The 19,185-nt window shown below is 48.2% G+C and overlaps 1 long non-coding RNA gene across 2 annotated transcripts in view; it reads left to right on the top strand.

The window, feature by feature from the left end:
- The first annotated feature begins 9,610 nt into the window (after positions 1–9,610).
- The window catches only part of LOC125919136 (uncharacterized), a 112,735-nt gene continuing 103,160 nt past the window's right edge, over positions 9,611–19,185 (top strand). For both annotated transcript variants that reach the window (XR_007456676.1, XR_007456677.1), the window contains exon 1: positions 9,611–9,715. This is a non-coding gene — a long non-coding RNA (uncharacterized LOC125919136). The remainder of the gene's footprint in view (positions 9,716–19,185) is intronic.

The following is a 19,185-nucleotide window of genomic DNA, read 5'->3' on the forward strand; positions in this document are numbered from 1 at the left end:
GGGCGTCGGGGGCCGGGGCCGGCCACGGGGGGGGGGGCGCGGCGCGGCTGGGCCGGTGCCCGCCCCGCGGGGTCGCCGCTCCCCCACTTCTCCGCCATCCATCTGCCTTTCTCAGTGTCCTTGAGATGAAGGTCCCTCCCCACGCCAGCCGGCCGGTGCGAGCTCCCGGCTTTCTTTTTCGGGCCTAGCTGTTCCTCCCTTCTCCCCCCTCCCCTCTTTTCCCTCTCCCACTCTTTGCAGCGGACTCCAGCTCCCCCTCTCCGCGCGCTGCCGCTGCCTCTGGCCCTCGATCCCTCTCTTTGCCGCAGTCTCCATATCTCTTCCGCGGGGTCTCTCCCGCCCTCCCGCTTTCAGACTTTTCGCCTGGACTTTATCTTTCCTCCCCAGGCCCCAGCTATCGTTCCCTCCTTGGCGTGGGAGACCCTGTAGCCCGGTTCCACCGCGTCGTTGCCCTTCGGGGCTGTTTACACCCGCCTGGACCACCCTCCCCCTCCCCCTCCCCCCGCCCTCCCCGCGGTGTTCTCCTCAGCCCTTCCGCGCTCTGCCGGCTCCCAATCCCAGTCCTGCCCCTCGGTCTGTTTCTGCTTGTGTTTCTGCCCGCGTTCTTTCTCCGACTGGCTCTTCTCCCGGTTTCAGGTGTGGTCCCTGGGCTTTGCCCCCGCCCCCTTTCCTGGGGGCTCCTCTGGCCCAGCCAGAGTTCAAGTTTGGCCTGTCTCTTCCTCTCCCTTCCTGCTGGGAAGCTTCAGGCATTGCTTGCTGGTTCCCAGTCTCTTTCAGGACTTCTTCCCAAGTCGTGGGGGACAGTGGTTAAGCTAGTCTTGGGCTGAGTGTGAATCCTAGCCCTGTTCCTCACCATGTAGCCTCTTCATCTGGACTCACTCACCTGTAAAATGTGGGACATAATTTTAGGGGCATCATGGGATTGCAGTGAGAATTGGCGCCGGGGTAAGGAACACAACATTCTCGGCACATAGTATGTACTCACATCTGCTCCCCTGTCTCCTTAGACTGGAGTTAAAAACAACATTTAGAGGCAAGAAGAACCAAAGTAATAGACTGTGTAAGCCCAAACCGCTTGAATATCAGGAATTTCACACGGTTCAACCTAACAAATGCTCTGAAGTCTGAACACAGGAAATGCCTTGAGTGTGGACAAGAAGGGAGGATGGGGATTGGATTGAACCACAGAACACAGGAAACCATGTGAATGGGTGCACTGGCCGGAGCAAATTCAAACCCAGGGAGGATGGAGGCTGCCCAAAGTCCAACCTGCCTTCATCCTGCGGTGGCAGTGCTGTCCCTGCAGTCCTCTGTCTATGCAGTCCCGGGCCTGTGTCTGCTGGGCACTGCAGTGCGTCTGGGAGTTCAGCTCCCCCCAAATTCTCATCTCCAGACAGGAACTGGACTCCTGGAGCCTCAGGCCTATGTCCTCTTCTCCCTTTCATGCATGTGACACACACACACACACACCTAAAGGTGCCCTGGAATTTCTAGAAGAAAGCACTACCCCACTAGAGATCCATTCTTTCCAGCTGCTGCTTCCCTGACACAAAGCCTCATAGGGCAGTGTAGGCTTAGAACTCTGTCCCTGCTTGGGTTTCTTTCTCAGTTCCCTCCTTTCTCCCAGGGAGTGGAATCACTGAGTCACACACTCTACCCTCTCTATGTGTGCTGGGCACTGAAGGGAGATCCCAAGGGAGGAGAAGGGGCCTTGCCCTGCGGGAGCCCCTGGGCCACTGGTAAGATGAGGCTTAGAGCCAAGACAGAGAGGCGCACCCGTCTGGGTGCTCCCTCAGCAAATGTAGGTGATCTGAGTTGATTCAGAGCAATGGGACCAGGCCCCATACCTCAGATGATTGGAGCTGGCAATGACCAAAGGAGGGAAGATGGAGGAAGACAGAAGTCTAGAAGTTTTCCATGAAGATAAGGAGACTGATATCCATTTAGTTAGCAAGGAGTGGGAAAATGGAGAGGAGAGGATCAGCTAAGCCAGAGCTCTCAGCAAGCACATGATCTTGGGACCGGAGATGTGAACCTTGGAGACAGGTGAGGAGGAAATGTGTGGGTGTGCATTTGTGTGAGTGTGTGTGTGTGTGTGTGTGTGTGTGTGTGTGTGTATTGGGGGATGTGTGCTAGGGAAGCAGAAGGATGGAGGAAGCAGGGTCCGCTGGAGAGAGGGGGCAGAGAGCTTGGGTTGGCCGTCCAGGGGTGGCATGTGACGGGGTGGCAGTGGTGGTGGGGATGTGAGGCAGCCATGTAAGATGTACCATGGTTGTAGCTCCACGGTGACCCTGGGCTGGGCCAGCAAGATGCTGCGAAGCTAGGCTGACTTCCCTGGCCTTGATGTGTCTTCATATGCTGCGAGGATGAATGAGCCTGGATTTCATAGGCTAGTGAGCCATGGCTGGGTGGAGACAGCTGCTCAGGCCATGAAACGTGGGGAAGAGGCCTCTGGGGGTCAGTAGACAGAAAAAGGGAGAGGAGACAGGGATGGGGATAGGGAAGGGTAATGAGAAGACTGAAGGCTTTGAGACCTTTATCCTATCTTCTTTACCTACCCCTTCCGTGGATTGAATGATGTGTTTTAAAGCTAAAAAAATCTTCAGTAAAGGATCTGGTTTCGCCTTTCATCTTCGGAGGGGAAGATACTACATCCACTTCACAGATAAGGCCTAAACTTGGCAAAGCTTCCCTGGGCAGAATATGTTGGAAAGGGTACTAGGGAGGCACGTCTTTTGCCCTCTGGGGAGTAATGTCTCCCTTACACAACTAGGCCGCAAGCTTGGCTGCTTCCCAGGGCAGAAGCTGCAGGGGGGAGGTGCCACGATGCAGTTGTTTGATTCTTTGCTCTGCCCCTGACCAGCTCTGTGACTTGAGGCAAGTTGCTGAACCTCTCTGTGCCTTAGTTTCATGATCTGTAAAACAGCAATACCAACACCTGCTTCTGTAGTTACTTATTGAGGATAAAATGAGACTTCTGCAAAAGAACTGTGTACAGTTGTAAAGATTTGTAAATTCAAATATACTTTGCTATCTTTTCAACTTGTTCTCCACATATCCACTGAGCACGTCAGCCTCCTGTCTCCCAAGCCCTTTGTACCCCCCCCCCCCCCCGCCGTCTCTGAATCTGGCATCTCCTTCCCTCTGATCTTGCTTTATATTTTCAATCTCTGTTTCCAGTCTCCTTTCCGTAGGTCCCTCAGCACTTGAAGGATGTGGCTACACTCTATTAACTTATATGCAGTTTCCCCCCCCTCTGCCAAGGTTTCTTGTCTTGTGTGTGTGTCTCTCTAGTCTCACATTCCAGAGAACAAGGCCCTGTTCTTCTCCTCCCTTGGGATGCCTTCTTTTCCCCCTAGGGTGCGTTCACAGGGCAATTCCAAAGAATGGACAGTGAGAGGTGCAGAGAGGTTGAGATCAAACTGGAGAGGGAGGCCTCGGGGGACAGGACAGCAAACGAGGTGTCTACTTGTGGGGCTCTTACCTTGTGTAATTCTTCTTCAGAATGTTTGCCATGACTGGGGGAGAGAAACAATCGTCTCCCTCCTGGAGCTAAGGGTCAGCAGGGAATTATTTTCCTAATGTTTAGAGAGACTATATTTCGTTCCCTGGCGTGGGGATACATCATCTGGAGGTCAATCCCACATGAAAAGAAATTGCAGTCAAGAGACAGCTTTCCTTTTCCTGTTTGGTGTGTGTGTGTTTCTCTTGTTCTAGCATTTACCAACCCTAGCTCTAAGGAAATCCTTCCCAAGGTGTATTCTAAATTTCTTTTGCTGAAATTAAGCCCATCTCTTTAGTGGGGGCAATTTCTAAAATCCAGGATCTTGTTGAATGTCTTTCATAAGAGATGTGTATACGTGGGGGAGGAGGAGAGTAAAGGGTAGAACTTGGAGAAGAAATGTAATTACTCAGCTCCTGGCTTTAATTACATGTAAGCCCTGGACATTCTGAACTTTATTAAACTTCTAAGTGTCCATGGGGGTGGGATCGATCTGGTGGGTTTTATTCCCTGGTCTTCTCTGCAGGACTTTGCTGGAGGGTTCTCTTTCTACCCTCACTCCCCATCCCCAGCCTTTGGCTACACATGTTTCGCCGTGCTACAGGTGGCGCTCGAATTAGCTCTTCCAGAAAGAAGGCCATCTATCACCTGTCCAGTCCAGGTGTCTCACTGGCTCTCTTTATCTTTCTCGGATTCCTTCTCCCTAAACCCAAATGCTCTCCCCTGACACCAGGTTTTTTGATAACCCACTTAACTGTTTTGGAGAGAGGGGCTCTTTCGGCAGGGAGCCCTGTCTCCTCCTAAGCTGCTTACTAATTACAAACAGAAAGCCTGGTCTGTGAGGTTAGTCCCTCCCAAGCTCCCTGGCTTGGTGGAGGGAGCCAGGAGCTGGGGGATTTAAAGTGCAATTTCCTGTACCTTTTTCATTTCCTGCTGGGGGTTGTGGAGAGCAATAAGCAAGGTGGGTGGGCAGGCCAGAATGACTGGGCAGGTGGGGGATGGGCTGGGGAAGCATCCCTCCATCCACTCTTCTGCCATCTGGCATCTCCCCCTTTCCAGCTCTCAAGGTGAGTTCCTTGGGGAAGAGGCGCTTGAGAAATCAGTACCTGGCATTCCTTCCCACCCCCCTCTTCCCTCCCTGAAATAAAGAAACTGAGTAGAGAGGACTGGGAGATGATCCAGGTCCCATGATTAGTATAATAGATGACAGGACAGGAAGGAGTCATAGCTATCAGTTGGAGCTCCTCAGGTAACAGATGGGGAAACTGAGGCCTCGGAGAGGGCATGCAACCTGCTCCAAGTCACGTATCTGAGGGTGGGCTGGTGTGACTGGGATTTACCTGACTCCCATGACTCTCACTTCAGTGCTCTTTACTCCATCAGGGTAGGCTGTGGGTGGCTGATGTGTCTGTGTGTGCATGTGCACCAGGGTGGGGATGAGATGGGATAAGGAGTAGGGGGGTATGGGGAGGTACCTAGACAGCTAGGGCTCCAGGTTCTAGAATATTCACTCTTTGGTGGGTTTTGTAGAAGAGCACCAGGGAAGTCCAATCTTGCTGAAGGCTTTTGTGAGTTGGTCCAGGAAACAGACAAGTGGATATAAAAGAGAGAGGGAGGCCCCGTGGCCCTTGGAAACGATTAGCACCGCATCTCATCTTACCCTCTCCACAGTCAGAGGTGGACGGGGTGGGGGAGGGGGGCACGGCAGAGGACAAAGGAGCCAATTATTGAGTGAGTGGATTAATTGATTAATTGTCCAGAAGCTTCCAATGCTCCCCCAACAATGACATCCCCTCCCCGCCCCCCCCCCGCCCCCCCCCGACCCCAGTCAGGCATGGCCTCGGTTGGCCCGGATTATTAATTAGGGCTTGAAGTCATTTAACGATGATTTCATTATCGACGTGCTGTCTGTCTCGGGCTTAGCCCGGTTGCCAGGGCGACTCTGATCGATTGTCTTCCGGTCTCCTACAAGGCAGCCTACCCCTGCCTCTCCGGAGCCTGGCTGTTGGCGAGCACTCCCTAGCGGTCCCCTCTGGTACTGCAGGGCTTCCGAGTTGCAGGTTTTTTGTGTGACCCAGCCAACAAAATAGGTGTAGAGCTGCCTCGGGGGTCCTTTGGCCGGCCTGGAGCCTGGGCTGCCCAGCTTTGGTCCCTATTCCAGATATACTGGCCTACCGAGCTGTTGCCAGGGACTCTGGGAATCGAGTCCTCTTTTTTCCCTGGTTTGTGGAGTCCTTCTGACTCTGTTCCCTGGTGGCCATCTGGCTATCTACCCATACCGCTTTGGAACGGGTGTAGGAAGAGGAAAGTGACCTCAGTTCTTGTCCTGAAGCCTCTGAGCTTAGCTCTGGGAGGCCCAAACCAGCTGTGATAGGTTCTTCCTGCTGCTAAAGAGACTCCTTAGGCTCTACCTATAACCAGACATCTGGCCTCTGGGACCTGAAAATGTGGCTGGCAGGGAAGGGGGTGAGTAGAACAATTCCTCTTTAGATCGCTTGAGTTAATGTTCTTAGGGTCTCCCTTGCCCCTCAGGGGAGCTAGGGGAGCTGGGCTTTGCAGAGCCCCGAGGAAGCTTGGGGGCAAAAGGCAGGGTCCCACTTGCCATGCTGTGTTAGGTCTTCAGAAATTTGGCTGGTTGCTTTCTCACTGGTCCCTTAACACCTAGATTCACTCATGTACACTGGCCTCAAGGTTTCTGCTCTCTGTCTCAGTTTCTCCTTTTGTGGATTTCATATGTATATTCGTGGGGGCCTTTAGTGAAGAGCTGCTTAAAGGCATTGATCGTGACTGCTCAGAATGTGTCTACATTGTTGATTCCAAATTAACGGACAGTCACCAGCATCTTACTTTGCTTCTACGTTGCATGGTGCTTATGTAGGTCTCAATGCAGACACTGTCCCCGTCCTCACCCTCTCCTCACTCTTCTCCAAGTGATCCCTAACCCCAGTCTGTCCCCAACACTTTCTCCAGACCTTGTCTGCCTCCCTTGTCTGCCTGCCTCTGTTTCACTTTCTCCTTGGCCCCCACTCCCCCTGCGCGCTGGTCGCTGGTCGTGCTAGGCTGCATTCACTCTCAAAAATTTAGGGCCGAGCTTCAGGCCTCCTTTGATTGCAGCATTTTGGGGAGGAGGGTAAGGGAGGCAGTTTTTATATCCGAGTAGCGGTCTCTGGGATCCCCAGGTTGGCACTGGGAGGGAGCCTGGGGCAGTGATGGCAGCAGCTTCACCCTATCAGCTTTCTGGGCACATCCGCCACCCAGCAGCACCTGAGAGGAGAACCGGCTCAGCAGCGAGCCGAGTTAGATTGAAGAGAATCATAAAGAAAATATATATCCCCCTCCCCGGCCTCGCTCCCTCCTCCTGCTCCACACTTGCCTCCTTCTCTCTCTTTGTCTTGCTCCCTCCCCCCTCCTCACTGCCTCCCTGTTTTCTTTGTTCCTACTTTGCCTCCTTCACCTTTATCTCCGTCATGCAGGCAGATCTGTCTGTCTAACCGTCTCTCTGTCTGTCTGACTCCAAATATATTTTGGTCGGCGATTTTCCAGGACTGCGCCTGCCCTCAGCTTTTCCTTCTCCCTGTCTCCCTCCCTGCTTCCCTCCCTCAGTCTCTGAGGGTCTCTCTTCCCATCACATCTTTATGAGGTTCACCGTGTGTGCCTTTCAGTTTCTCCATCCACATCTCCTCCGGTCTCTCTAATTTTGCTGCCTCCCCCATCCTCATTCCCTCTCTGGCCCTCCCTTCCTTCTCTCTTCCTTGCTTCTCTTATCTCTGTCTCTTTCCCTGCCTCTAGCTCACATCCCTGCCTCCTCTCCACTTCCCTCCTCCCGCCCCTCAAGGTGCAGATACTTCGTGTGAAATCACCTGGATGGGCTCCAACTGCCAGGTCCCCCCATTCTGTACCCCCTCCTCTGGGAGAGATTTATGGCCCCAACCTCGCATCCTCTGCATTCCCCCCCCCCCCCCCAGCCCTGGGCCAGTTCTTTTCATTACCTGGTGATTATCTGGGGGCCCTGGCATTTCCCCCAGCCTCCCACCCTCTACCCAGCAGGCAGTGAATAGCACAGGGAGAAAAGGGGAAGGGATTGCTCTTGGGACCAGATGCAAGGACACGGAGACCCTCCCCCTTTACCCGCCCTTCTTTCCCTCAAGCAGATGCACATCTGGGAAAATCCCAGCTTGAGGCAGGGGAAGACAGCCTAGGACTGTTGGAACAGACATAAATCAAACACCCAGATGCCCCTCCCCTACTGTTCTGTCATTACAGCCATCCTTCCAATTCCTGCCTGTCTCCTTTGCCCCTAGGAATTTTGGCTCCGTAGTCCTGGCTGGGCCACTCATCCACTACCCAGCATAGTGCCTGGAACAAAGGAGGTGCTCAATTAATACCTTTGGTCCATGCCTAATGGAGATGTGTTGGGCAGGGTCCATGTGATTTTAAGGTTTTCCTCAGTTGGAGGTTCTTTCTGGGATCTGGGGCAATCCTTTCTGCTCCAATTTCAATTCTCTGTCTTAGTATAGTTAGTATAGACTCCATCCCTTGACGGTCCTGCCGCTATCCTCCTCTCGCCTCCCTCCACCTCCACCCCAGTCTTTACCACACCTGATTTAGGATGTAGAAGAATCTTAGCACTACCAAGTAAAGGCAGTGGTGCCCCCTTTCCCTGACACTGATGGCTTCTTGGGCCACTCACTTGTGCATTTAGCCCTCGGTCTCTAAATAGGCCCCACCTTCTCCATCTCTGAGAATTCTTGCCTCTGTTTAAAGACTAAGGCTCAGGGAAGGAGGAGGCACCTTCCTCTGGTCGCTCTTTCAGCATGTTGGAAGCCCTACGCTTTGAATGTCTAGAGCAGGAAGCTCTCCGGGCAGGGACTGTATCTGTTTCTTTATTTCTTGCAGCACAATGCTCAATGCACATTCTGTTAGAATATGCTATGAACGCTGAATGACTGTCTCAGGAAATCCCTGGTGGTGAACTTGTGCCAGTTCCCTTTTAGTTTTATTTCTGGAGCGATTTGAAATGCGGGTGAGGGGGTAGGGATGGATGGTGGTAGTAGAGGAACCTAGTAGGATAACCGGGCGAGGTGGCTGGTGGGTGCTTCTATCTTTGTTTAAAGGACTCTTGAGTGGGTTCCTTAGCTGGATCTGGGATCCCAACTCACCACAGGCTGGGCTCCACTGGCTCCCCACACTCTCCGGTCAGCTGGGACCTCCTCCATGCCCAGGACCCTGGAAAGAGTGTTTACTTCTTCTTTTTTTTAGTGTTTATTTTTGAGAAGCAGAGAGAGAAGGCAAGTTGGGGAGGGGCAGAAAGAGAGGGGGACAGAGGATCCGGATGCTGAAAGCAGTGAGACCAATGCAGGGCTCCAACCCACGAACCTGAGATCATGACCCGAGTGGGTATCAGATGCTTAACCGACTGAGCCACCCAGGCACCCCAAGAGTGTTTACTTCTTTTTTTTTTTTTTTTTTCAATTTTTTTTTTTATTTATTTTTGGGACAGAGAGAGACAGAGCATGAACGGGGGAGGGGCAGAGAGAGAGGGAGACACAGAATCGGAAACAGGCTCCAGGCTCTGAGCCATCAGCCCAGAGCCCGACGCGGGGCTCGAACTCACGGACCGCGAGATCGTGACCTGGCTGAAGTCGGAGGCTTAACCGACTGCGCCACCCAGGCGCCCCAAGAGTGTTTACTTCTAAATTCACACCTAGGGGTGCCTGGGTGGCTCAGTCGTTTAAGCGTCTGACTCTTGGTTTCAGCTCAGGTCATGATCTTGCAGTTTTGTAAGTTCAAGACCCACATCAGGCTCTGTGCTGGTGGCTGGGACCCTGCTTGGGATTCTCTTTCCCTCTCTCTCTCTGCCCCTCCCCCACTCGCACTGTCTCTGTCTCTCTCAAAATAAAGAAATAAACTTAAAAAAAATTTAAATTCACATCTTGCTGCCCAGACAGGGCTCCGCTAGTCTTCCCTTGCCCACCTCTAGCTTTCCTCCTAGAAGGGGGCTGAGCCACCTTCTTCACACTTTTCACTCTTCCCAAAGCACCCCACCCCACCCCGCCTGCCTGAGCCCCGCCCCCATACCCCCTCCAGGGCCCGCCCACCCCTAAACTCAGCTCCATATCCTGACTCTGCTTGGCCAAGCTTCTTACCTCTCCCTGGGTTTAGCTTGCACTTTCTTCTCAGATGTCTCACCTCTGAGGTAGAAAAAACCCATGGGTAAGTGATTTCTCATGTTTATGGAGTTGGCAAGAACACTGGGACCGAGCCAGAGAGGAAGAAGTCTGGGCTTGGAGTGCCACTGGCTGTCCAGGCTCTGTGGGTTGTGAGCAGAGGTTATTTGCTGGTGCCCAAGCTAGACTTGGATTGGGGGGTGCAGACCAGTGGCCTTGCAAGTTTGGGAAGGGCAGGTGGCTTTGCTGGGGTCAGAGTGATTGGGAGGCCAAGACTCTGTTCTCTAGACCAGAAAGGTTCTTAGCTCTGCTGAAGAAAACGAGTTAGGGGAGGTTAGTCCCTGGCGCTTCTCCTTCAGCGTCCCTTCCCACCTCTTTGCCCTGCCCTCCTTCCCGGCCTTTCCTTCCTGACCTGGTCCAGAACTTGTTTTGTTCATCTTTGTCTTTCCCACAGGGCCCAGCACATAGTATGCTTAGATGTGTTCTTTGAGGGAATGAAGGTTCTTCCACCTGGCTCTGCTGCCTCTGTCATGTTTTGTCATGCTTTCTCACTGGAGATTCTGAAAGCCTCTGTGTCATATCTTCGTGGGGCGGGGGTGTTGCCGTGGGCTTCGCAGAAGAGCAGGTCCTGTTTGGTAAGGTGGCCCACCATAAGGAGAGAGGGTCCGTGGGTCTTCTTCCTCCATGCTCAAGCAGCTAGATATCTATTTTTACAGCTGTTGAAGGTATCTCCCTGCCTTTCTTATCTAATGTAAACAAGCTGTGGTGGGGATTGATTATAAGCCAAGTCAGGCTATAGGAGGAAAGATTGCTGAGTTCCACTGGGGTGTGGCTGCCTAGTGGTCTTTAAAACACTGTATGGAGTCTTGTCTGAGGTCCCAAATATATTGTAAATGAGCCAGTGCTAAATAAACCTTGCAACTTGATGGCTCTGTTCTCTCTCTTGGAATCTATCAATTTTATGTACATGATAGGCATATTTATTGATTGATAAAGGCTTGGAGGAGAAGCCTGAAATAGGACTGGCTTCCTGGGTCGCCAAGAGACATTTTGCTGTTATTGCAAAACGTATTTGCACCTCTTTAATTTCTAAGGCTCTTGGAATCTTATACTGTTCTCCACCCAGGCTCCCCCGACCCCAGTCATGTACCCTGTGGGCAGTACCCCTTTGCCAGAAGCCCAGACAACACTTATCTATGCATGACGCCGGTTTTATTGATTATATGTGGCAAGTGTTTCTTTCTAGCTTGTCTTTATCTTCCCCTCTAGCAGTTTTTGGGCACCTTTTCTCCATTATCAATTGATATGTGTTATGTGCCTCCAGAAGCAGGCTCATTTTAACCTTAGTTTAAGCAAAATCATGTGGAAAAGTGAATTTCCTTTCCAAGCATATTCCAAATTGATAAAAAATGATTTTTGGATTATATTCTTTTGGTTTATCTTTGTCCCTTTTTATTTTGTTATTGCAGAAATCACAAAGCAGACTGGGGATTAGAAACAACAAGGAAATAGGGATAAAGAGCGTCCCTTAAAAAAGTGGTGGCGGAGGCTCTTTGTTGTACATTCTGATGCATGAGCTGGGGTGAGGCAGGTGGGTCTTTTTTGTTTAATTAAAAAATTTTTTTACTCTTTATTTATTTTTGAGAGAGGAAGAGAGAGAGAGAGAGACAGAGCACAAGTGGGGGAGGAACAGAGAGAGAGACACACACACAGAATCCAAAGCAGGCTCCAGGCTCTGAGCTGTCAGCACAGAGCCCAACACGGGGCTCGAACTTACCAGCTGCGAGATTATGACCTGAGCTGAAGTCGGACGCTTAACCGACTGAGCCACCCAGGTGTCCCTTTTTTGTTTAATTTTTAAAAAAGCGTCTTTAAGTAATCTCTATGCCCAATGTGGAGCTCAAACTCATGACTCTGAAATCAAGAGTCTCATGCTCTACTGACTGAGCCAGCCAGGCACCCCGAGATGGGTCTTGATGGAGGAGTCATATTGATCTATATTTGGATAAGGACTCAGGACTTTGAGACATGGTACAACTTTCTTTAGTATATGTGCTGCCGAAGCGAGCACTGTACAACTTTCATATGACGCAGACAATCTGGTATCTTTCCTACAGCAAAACAACACAAAACAAATTGACTGAACAAGGGAGATGGTGAGAGTGTGGGGCAGCTATGTGGGGCTATGACAGGAATCCAGCACAGTTTGGTGAGAGAGGACAAAGAGAAGGAGACAGTCAAGTACTTACATGGGAGGACAGAAGGATACATTTAAAGATATGAAGGGAGGGGCGCCTGGGTGGCTCAGTTGGTGAAGCATCTGACTTCGGCTCAGGTCATGATCTCATGGCTCGGGAGTTTCAGCCCTGCATCAGGCTCTGTGCTGATGGCTTGGAGCCTGGAGCCCGCTTCAGATTCTGCATTTCCCTCTCTCTCTGCCCCTTCCCTGCTTGTGCTTTCTCTCTCTCTCTCAAAAATAAATAAACAATAAAAATTAAAAAAAAATAAAGATATGAGGGAAGATAACCAGAGAGATAGTCTGCCTTTCCTAGGCCACCTTGTGTGAAGTATATGTATTGCTGAGGGTGTATATTGGGAGGAGGTGCATGGAAGAAGGAGCCGTGCGCTATGACCACTCACAACTGCTCGTCTCAAAGAGGAGACAGGGTATAGTGATAGATGGGACCACTGGATGGATTTCTAGATTCTGTACTTACCAGGAAAGGAAGGATTTGGCGGGGGGGGGGGGACCAGCTGTTTAGCAAAGCATCTTGGAAAAAATGAGTGTGACTCAGTACTCATTGTAGATAAAGGCTATCCCACCCTTACAGTTGTAATTTGGAAAATAGGTGGATAGGCAGATGGATTTCCTTCTACTGTTTTTTCCTGAGGACTTTTATTAGGTGTTCTGGATTGACAGGATTTGGGGTTGAGAGAGGTTGGGAGTAGAGAATCTTAGGAAGAAGTAGAGAAGAAATTAATTTTCACTGTTAACATCAATGTATCCCATCACTTTTGAATCCCTTAATTGTGCCTCTTTGGTGGATTCCCCCAGCTTTCTTTCTGATTCTTGTTTGGAAAATCTGGTTTTTTTTTTTTTAAGTTTATTTATTTATTTTCTTGAGAGAGAGACAGAGAGGCAGAGAGAGAATCCTGGTCAGGCTTCATGTCAGCATGGAGTCCACCATGGGGCTCAATCTCACGACCATTAGTTCATGACCGTGAGATCATGACGTGAGCCAAAATCAAGAGTTGGTCACTTAACCGACTGGGGCACCCAGGTGCCCCTGGAAAATCTAATTGTGATTCTTCCTGTGGCCCATGTAGTTTCTGAAGACCTCTAGGAGCAGAAGCTCAGGCTTGTCTGATTTGTCAAAGTTGATCATTTTGTTTTGGTGTGACAGAAGTGTTAAGAATTTCCAAAACTGGATTCTGACAGAAACGAAACCTGTAAATGAGGTCAGATTATGAATGAGGAACACCAGTTTTACCTCTGTCTTCGCAGAAGACACCTTGTTCACAACCATCTCAGAATGGTACTAGATGATATGGAGTCTATACAGCCTCTAGAGAAAGCCTGGCTGTCTGCTTGTTTACCTGAATAATGGCACAATATTACTAGTATCATGTCTGCATGTAGCAGGGAGTCCATAGATATTGAGGGAAGGAAGCAAAAATGTCTTAGTCTACATCTACATAGATTTTGGTCTGCATTTGGGTGGGTGGATTTTGTCTACATACATTTGGTCTGGAGTGTGTTAGTCTATGTCAGGATGGGTTTTTGCTGACTCGGAATTCAGCTTCTGCCAGAGTAGGATGGGATGGGAGAGGTGCAGTACTGGGGGCGGTAGGGTAGGAGGTAGATGAGTTGGAGGAGGTGGCTGTGTCTCCTCTTGGTCTAGTGAGAAGACAGTTTGGGGCTGCCATGCCTTCAAGTTCAAGTCTTAGTTGCCCCTAGTAATATTTACTTGCAGAATAAGGGTTTCTAGCCTCATTGAGAGAACATGAAGCAGGTTCTACCCTAAGGAATTTTTATTTTACAAAGGATTCTTCTCTCTCTCTCTTTTAAAAAGAAATTTAACGTTTATTTTATTTTGAGAGAGGGGGAGGGCCAGAGAGAGAGGGAGACACAGAATCCGAAGCAGGCTCCAGGCTCTGAGCTGTCGGCACAGAGCCCAATATGGGGCCCCAACTCACGGACCATGAGATCACTACCTGAGCTGGTCAGACTCTTAACTGACTGAGCCACCCAGGCACCCCTAGAAAGGATTCTTCTAAGTAACGTTCAAACAGAATATAGTACAAAGTAAGATCATAGGTGGGAAGATGACTGGTAAGTGATCCATTTGGTGAGGTTGTTCTCAGAAGACTCCTGGGAGATAAGTTTGGATATTTATTTTCTTTAGTATGAGCTGAATTTGGTTACTTCAGCTTTCTTTCCAACCTTTCAGGGAAGCTGCCTGACCTTTACTTCTCTTTTCCCAGGGGAGAAGTAACACATTTATTACTACTGAAATGGTTTCTTTCTCTTTTCCTTTTCTGCACAGACCAAGACTGAGAATTATTATTATTATTATTATTATTATTACATTTTAGTATCTATATCTGTATTAATCTCTATAGCAAATATTTAACTGGATCTGTATAATTGAGCAAACTGGATTTACTGTTTCAAGGTGTGGTGGATTTGTGTGTGTGTGTATGTGTGTGTGTGTGTGTGTGTGTGTGTGTGTGTGTTTGGGGGCATGGAAGGAAGTCCTAAAAGATGCTCTATTAATTGGACCATGGCCCAAGGTGAAGATGTAGCTTGAACTGGGAAACAATCATACAAAATGCCAAGAAGGCACAGTTTTCCCAGGCTGACTGACGGTGTACAGAAGATACTCCCTAATCTTGCCAACACTGGAAAATGAGGTCTTTTCTACTCTAACTTTCTGTCAACTATGAAGCCATCTGGGATCTTCACATCCCCTTGCTATGACAGTTCATTTCTGATTTAGGAATAGCCTTACTGATTCATAGTTTATGTATTTTTTACTTATTTTGGCAGGTGGGGAAATATGCACAACATGCCCTTCATTGTGAATTTCCAGAGAGGGGCGTTCTCTATTTGCCACCATTGTCTTGCACTGTGTGTAAATGAATGCGTGGTGATTTGGGGGTGTGGTGGTGGTGTTAATAATTTATGGGGGAAATGTTGCTTTTGCTTAAATTCTTTTGCACAAAGAGTCTCTGTGGCGCCTAAATTTTCCAATTTGGAATTTGCCTTTGTGTTCATTTACACTTAGTTGAAATCTGATCTTCAATAGACTGAATCCAGTCTTTCTCACTTAGAAACTTTGTGTGGTTTCCATTTGCGGGACCATCCAGTTTCTCACTTTAGACCCAACCCAAGCTATAGAGAATCCATCTGTGTAGTGATTTCGACAGTACAGGGAAAATGTTAGCAAATACAGCACATTCTTTTCTCTGGGAACTTACAGTACAAGGGCATTTCATGGATCCTTCCCCATCCTCCCGAGACAAGTCCTGGTGTATACACGATTCTGTCCTTTGACTATCGTCCCACTCCTCCATTCTGCAGTCCAGCCTTAAATGTAGTTATTGCAGTTTGAGTATCGTGTCATGGTGCCTACTGCCAAAGCATTAGATGACTTATTTTCCAAATTCAGTAAAGCAGTGGAAGTAATAAAACTCTGTGTTGTCTGTCTGTTCAGATGTCACACATCAAGGGGATGACGCTGGAGCAAATTGTAAATGTCACAGATCATGCATGCACTTGGTCTCAGCCGACGTGGGTTACTTCCTTTATACTTTCACTTTGTTGCGGTGAAAGAGATTTGGACCACAGTTCTTATTTCATATCTCTGACGTTGCCAAGCTGGGCTGTAGACCCTGGGGTACTTCCTTGGTTGTGGCCAGTTAACTCTTTGTACCTCAGGCTTCAGCTGGGGAAAGAGAGGCAAGCCAAAAGCATCACCAGGCAGAAGCTGTGCTTCTCTGCTCCACCTCACCACACAACTACTCTTACCCTCTTTCCTAAAGGGGTGTTCTCCCAGTGCGAAGTTCTAGGCCACCGAGTTATGCCACTGGATAGTAATGAGGAGAGAGCAGGGGCAAGGAAGAGCATGCTGGAGAGATCAGATATCTATCTATAAGTGTGGCCAGAGAAGCTTCTGGAAAGAGGGTCATGCTGAACAGGGTTTGGAAAGAGCGTGTTCTAGGCAGAGAGGGAGAGTCTGTGAGGGCTGATGTTAATGCCAGCAAGATGTGCATGTGTGGGGAAAGATTTGTCCTGGTCAAGCAGAGAGACACAGAAGGTTAGTAGTAAGAGTAAATGGCAGAAGAACACTGAAAAGGAAGCCTTGGAAATACAATCTTAGAAGTTTGGATTTAACAGAGAGCAGGATACTGCAGGTCTAGTTGTGGTGGTGGTGGGGAGGGGAGGGGGGGACACACACACACACACACACACACAGAGAGAGAGAGAGAGAGAGAGAGAGAGAGAGAGAGAGAGAATCTTTGTAAGACTTGAAGAAAGTGTCATTTTCCAGAAGGAGGGTAGAGGGCACTCACACTTCAGTTATCTGCTGCAATGCAGTAGTGAGGAAGAATGTGATTTAGGGCTTTATCCTGCTTCAAGGAAGGGCAGCACTCTCTGATGGCTGCTGGGTGAATCTGAGTGAGAGCCCAGAGGATGTGATTGTTCAGAGTTACCAATTTTATGGACCAGGAGGGAGGACCAGAGACTATGGCAGGAGGCTGGCCCTGGATATACAGTATTCGTGAACTGTAGGAACCTAGTAGATGGAGGTCTAGTGTAGACAAGGTGTGCTAAGTGTCTAAGTGACTTCATGTCAGCTGAATTGAATTGAAGGCTGGTTGGTGATCCCCAAATATCTGAAACCAATGATTTCAGTTGGAATTCCTTAGATTTAATCCAAATTTTTATGCAATTTCCCCCAATAAAGTCAGGATCCTTAGAGGCTGCTTTGTCAATGGTCTTGTTTTTGGACATATTCAGGGTTTTCCTCCTTTTGAAACTAAAATAGAAAGGCAATCCTTTACCTTCTTTTTTGATCTTCCTATACTAATAGCATGTTCAGAATACCGATATTCCTTATCTTAAGTCCATATTCTTTAACAACTTGAAAAAAATAATGAGGAGATACAAAAATAGACAAAGAGGTCCATATCGATGTCTGATGTCCATCAGTCTTCGTGCTTATTTCCAAGGATGATTAATAAATACTAACAATGCTCTAGGTGCTGTGAGCTCAGAGCTGGTCACAGACATGGGTCACAATGGGGAAGGCATTCCTGACACAGCTGAAGTCCTTTTCCCCAGCATCACCGTGAAGTTTTAGCTCTGCAATGGGGGAATCGTATTTTGGAAGTGACTGGTGAGCTGACATTTTTCTGGTACTGGGTTCCTCTGGGTTAAGGATAAAGAGGAGATTGCCATTTTCTGGCAACCATTCCCAGTCTGCTCCTGACTGGGGGCCAAGTCTGGGGAGCAAATGGCCAAGTGAATTAGGAAGCTTGAAAAGATGTTTTGTTAAACCATCCTCATTAAATTGGCACCGTCTGCCTTACTACTCTCTTTTGTCCCAGTTGGGGCTGTCCTTTGTGACAGATGTTTCCTAACGGTGTGTGCCCCAGCAACATCTGGAAGGCTTGGGTGATGGCTGAGGTTTGGGAAGGCCAAAACTGGAGGTTTTTAGGCTTTCAGGGAAATTGCAACCATCTTCCTGCTATTGGGTTCCCATTAAAAAAAATACCTGCTCCCCACCCCCTTCTTCCTTTATGCGATGAGAATGAAAGTTTCATTACCTTCTCTAGCATTTCCTAACCTCACTGAATATGTTTTTTTTTATTCTCAAGAATGAAGTAGTGACTAGAAAATATTTGGAATAGGACAATGAAAGAGTAAAACGATGAAAGAAGTCTCAGGAGGGTGACTTATATTTGGCATCTAGAGATCTATTATCCTATATTTCTACTAAAAGCCAAGCTAAAGGAGGCGGGTTAAAGTTGTGGGTAGGAATTATAATTAGCTGTAAAATTATATCTGGGAACTATTGGGATGGCTATGGGGATGTTTGGAATCTTTCCTGACATCTAAAAATATAGTCTGGAGACATTTTGGCGCTAGATTGGGTTAGGATTTTCCTTTTTTTTTTTTTTTTTTTTTTTTAAAGTAAACTCTACACCCAATGTGGGGCTTGAACTCAAGACCCTGAGATTAAGAGTTGGATGCTGTACTGACTGAGCCAGCCAGGTACCTGCTCCCTTCCCCAGTCGATTGGATTAGGATTTTAGCAGGACATGGTTTAGATGGAGCTTTCAGATTTAATGATTCCTCCACTTCTAGCTCTGGCCCATCAGTATCTATTTGAGATGAAAGGGAAGACATTGGCAGAGGGTGACCTAGACACAAAGATAAGAACTGGCTCAAACACTCCTTTAAAAGCCATGCTGCAGTCTTGACCCCTTATGGAGGCAAGGTGCCACGGTAGAAAGAACATGGTCTTTGAAGTAACAAGGAACCAAGTTAAAATTCCAGCTCTTCTTTTTACTGGCTGTATGAGCTTAGGATAGTTGTCTCACTTCTCAGTCTTTAAAGTTGGAATAATAACACTTATTTCATTGGGTTGTTATGGGGGTTAAATGAAGGAACATATGTGCATTACAGCTTAACAAATTCTGATTCTCCTTCACCCCTTTCTCCATGTATCCCTAATTCTTTCATATATATCTGGTCCCCCTATTTGCCTGATATAATTTTTCTCTGCTTCCAGCCTCTGCACATGTTCCCCCCATGCCTCTTACAGTTCAAGCCTAGGGCCCTGATTTATTAATTTGTGTTAGTCCCACAAAATGACAATAACAGTATGTAGTTTTTATAACCGTACTAACATGAGCCAAGGTTGTGGTTTCTTTCCAGGCATTTTTGCTTGCTGACAATTTTGGTTGTAAATCAAAGACAAAGGAGTTCTATCTTCCCACCCACTCCTCTGATCTAAAGTTCCTGATTTGGGCTAGATCATTCTGGGTGGGATTTTGTTGCAACCAAAAGTGATGGCAAGCTTGTTTATAAAGGCCATTCAGGGAATAAGAATCCGTAACTTTTACTACTGGGACATTCTTGTTTTCTTCCTAACTTTTTGGTTTGAAAAATATCAAACCTATAGAGAGTTGCAGGAATAGTGTAATTAACACCCATTTATCTTTCACCAGGATTGATTGTTAATATTTTTCTACATTTGCATGCTCTCTCCAGTGCTCCTGTGTGTGTGTGTGTGTGTGTGTGTGTGTGTGTATGAAATATGGCCCATAGTTTACTAACTGTCCAATTTTTTTAATAGTAAAATGTTTCTCCCTGATCCAGGTCCAATCCAAGGTTTTGCATTGCATCTCATTGTTGTGTCTCTCTCTTTTAAAAAATATTTTATTTATTTTTGAGATAGAGAGAGACAGAGTGTGAGCAGGAGAGGGGCAGAGAAAAAGGGAGAC

The sequence above is a fragment of the Panthera uncia genome, chromosome B4, assembly GCF_023721935.1.
Source record: "Panthera uncia isolate 11264 chromosome B4, Puncia_PCG_1.0, whole genome shotgun sequence".
NCBI classification, from domain to species: Eukaryota; Metazoa; Chordata; class Mammalia; order Carnivora; family Felidae; genus Panthera; species Panthera uncia.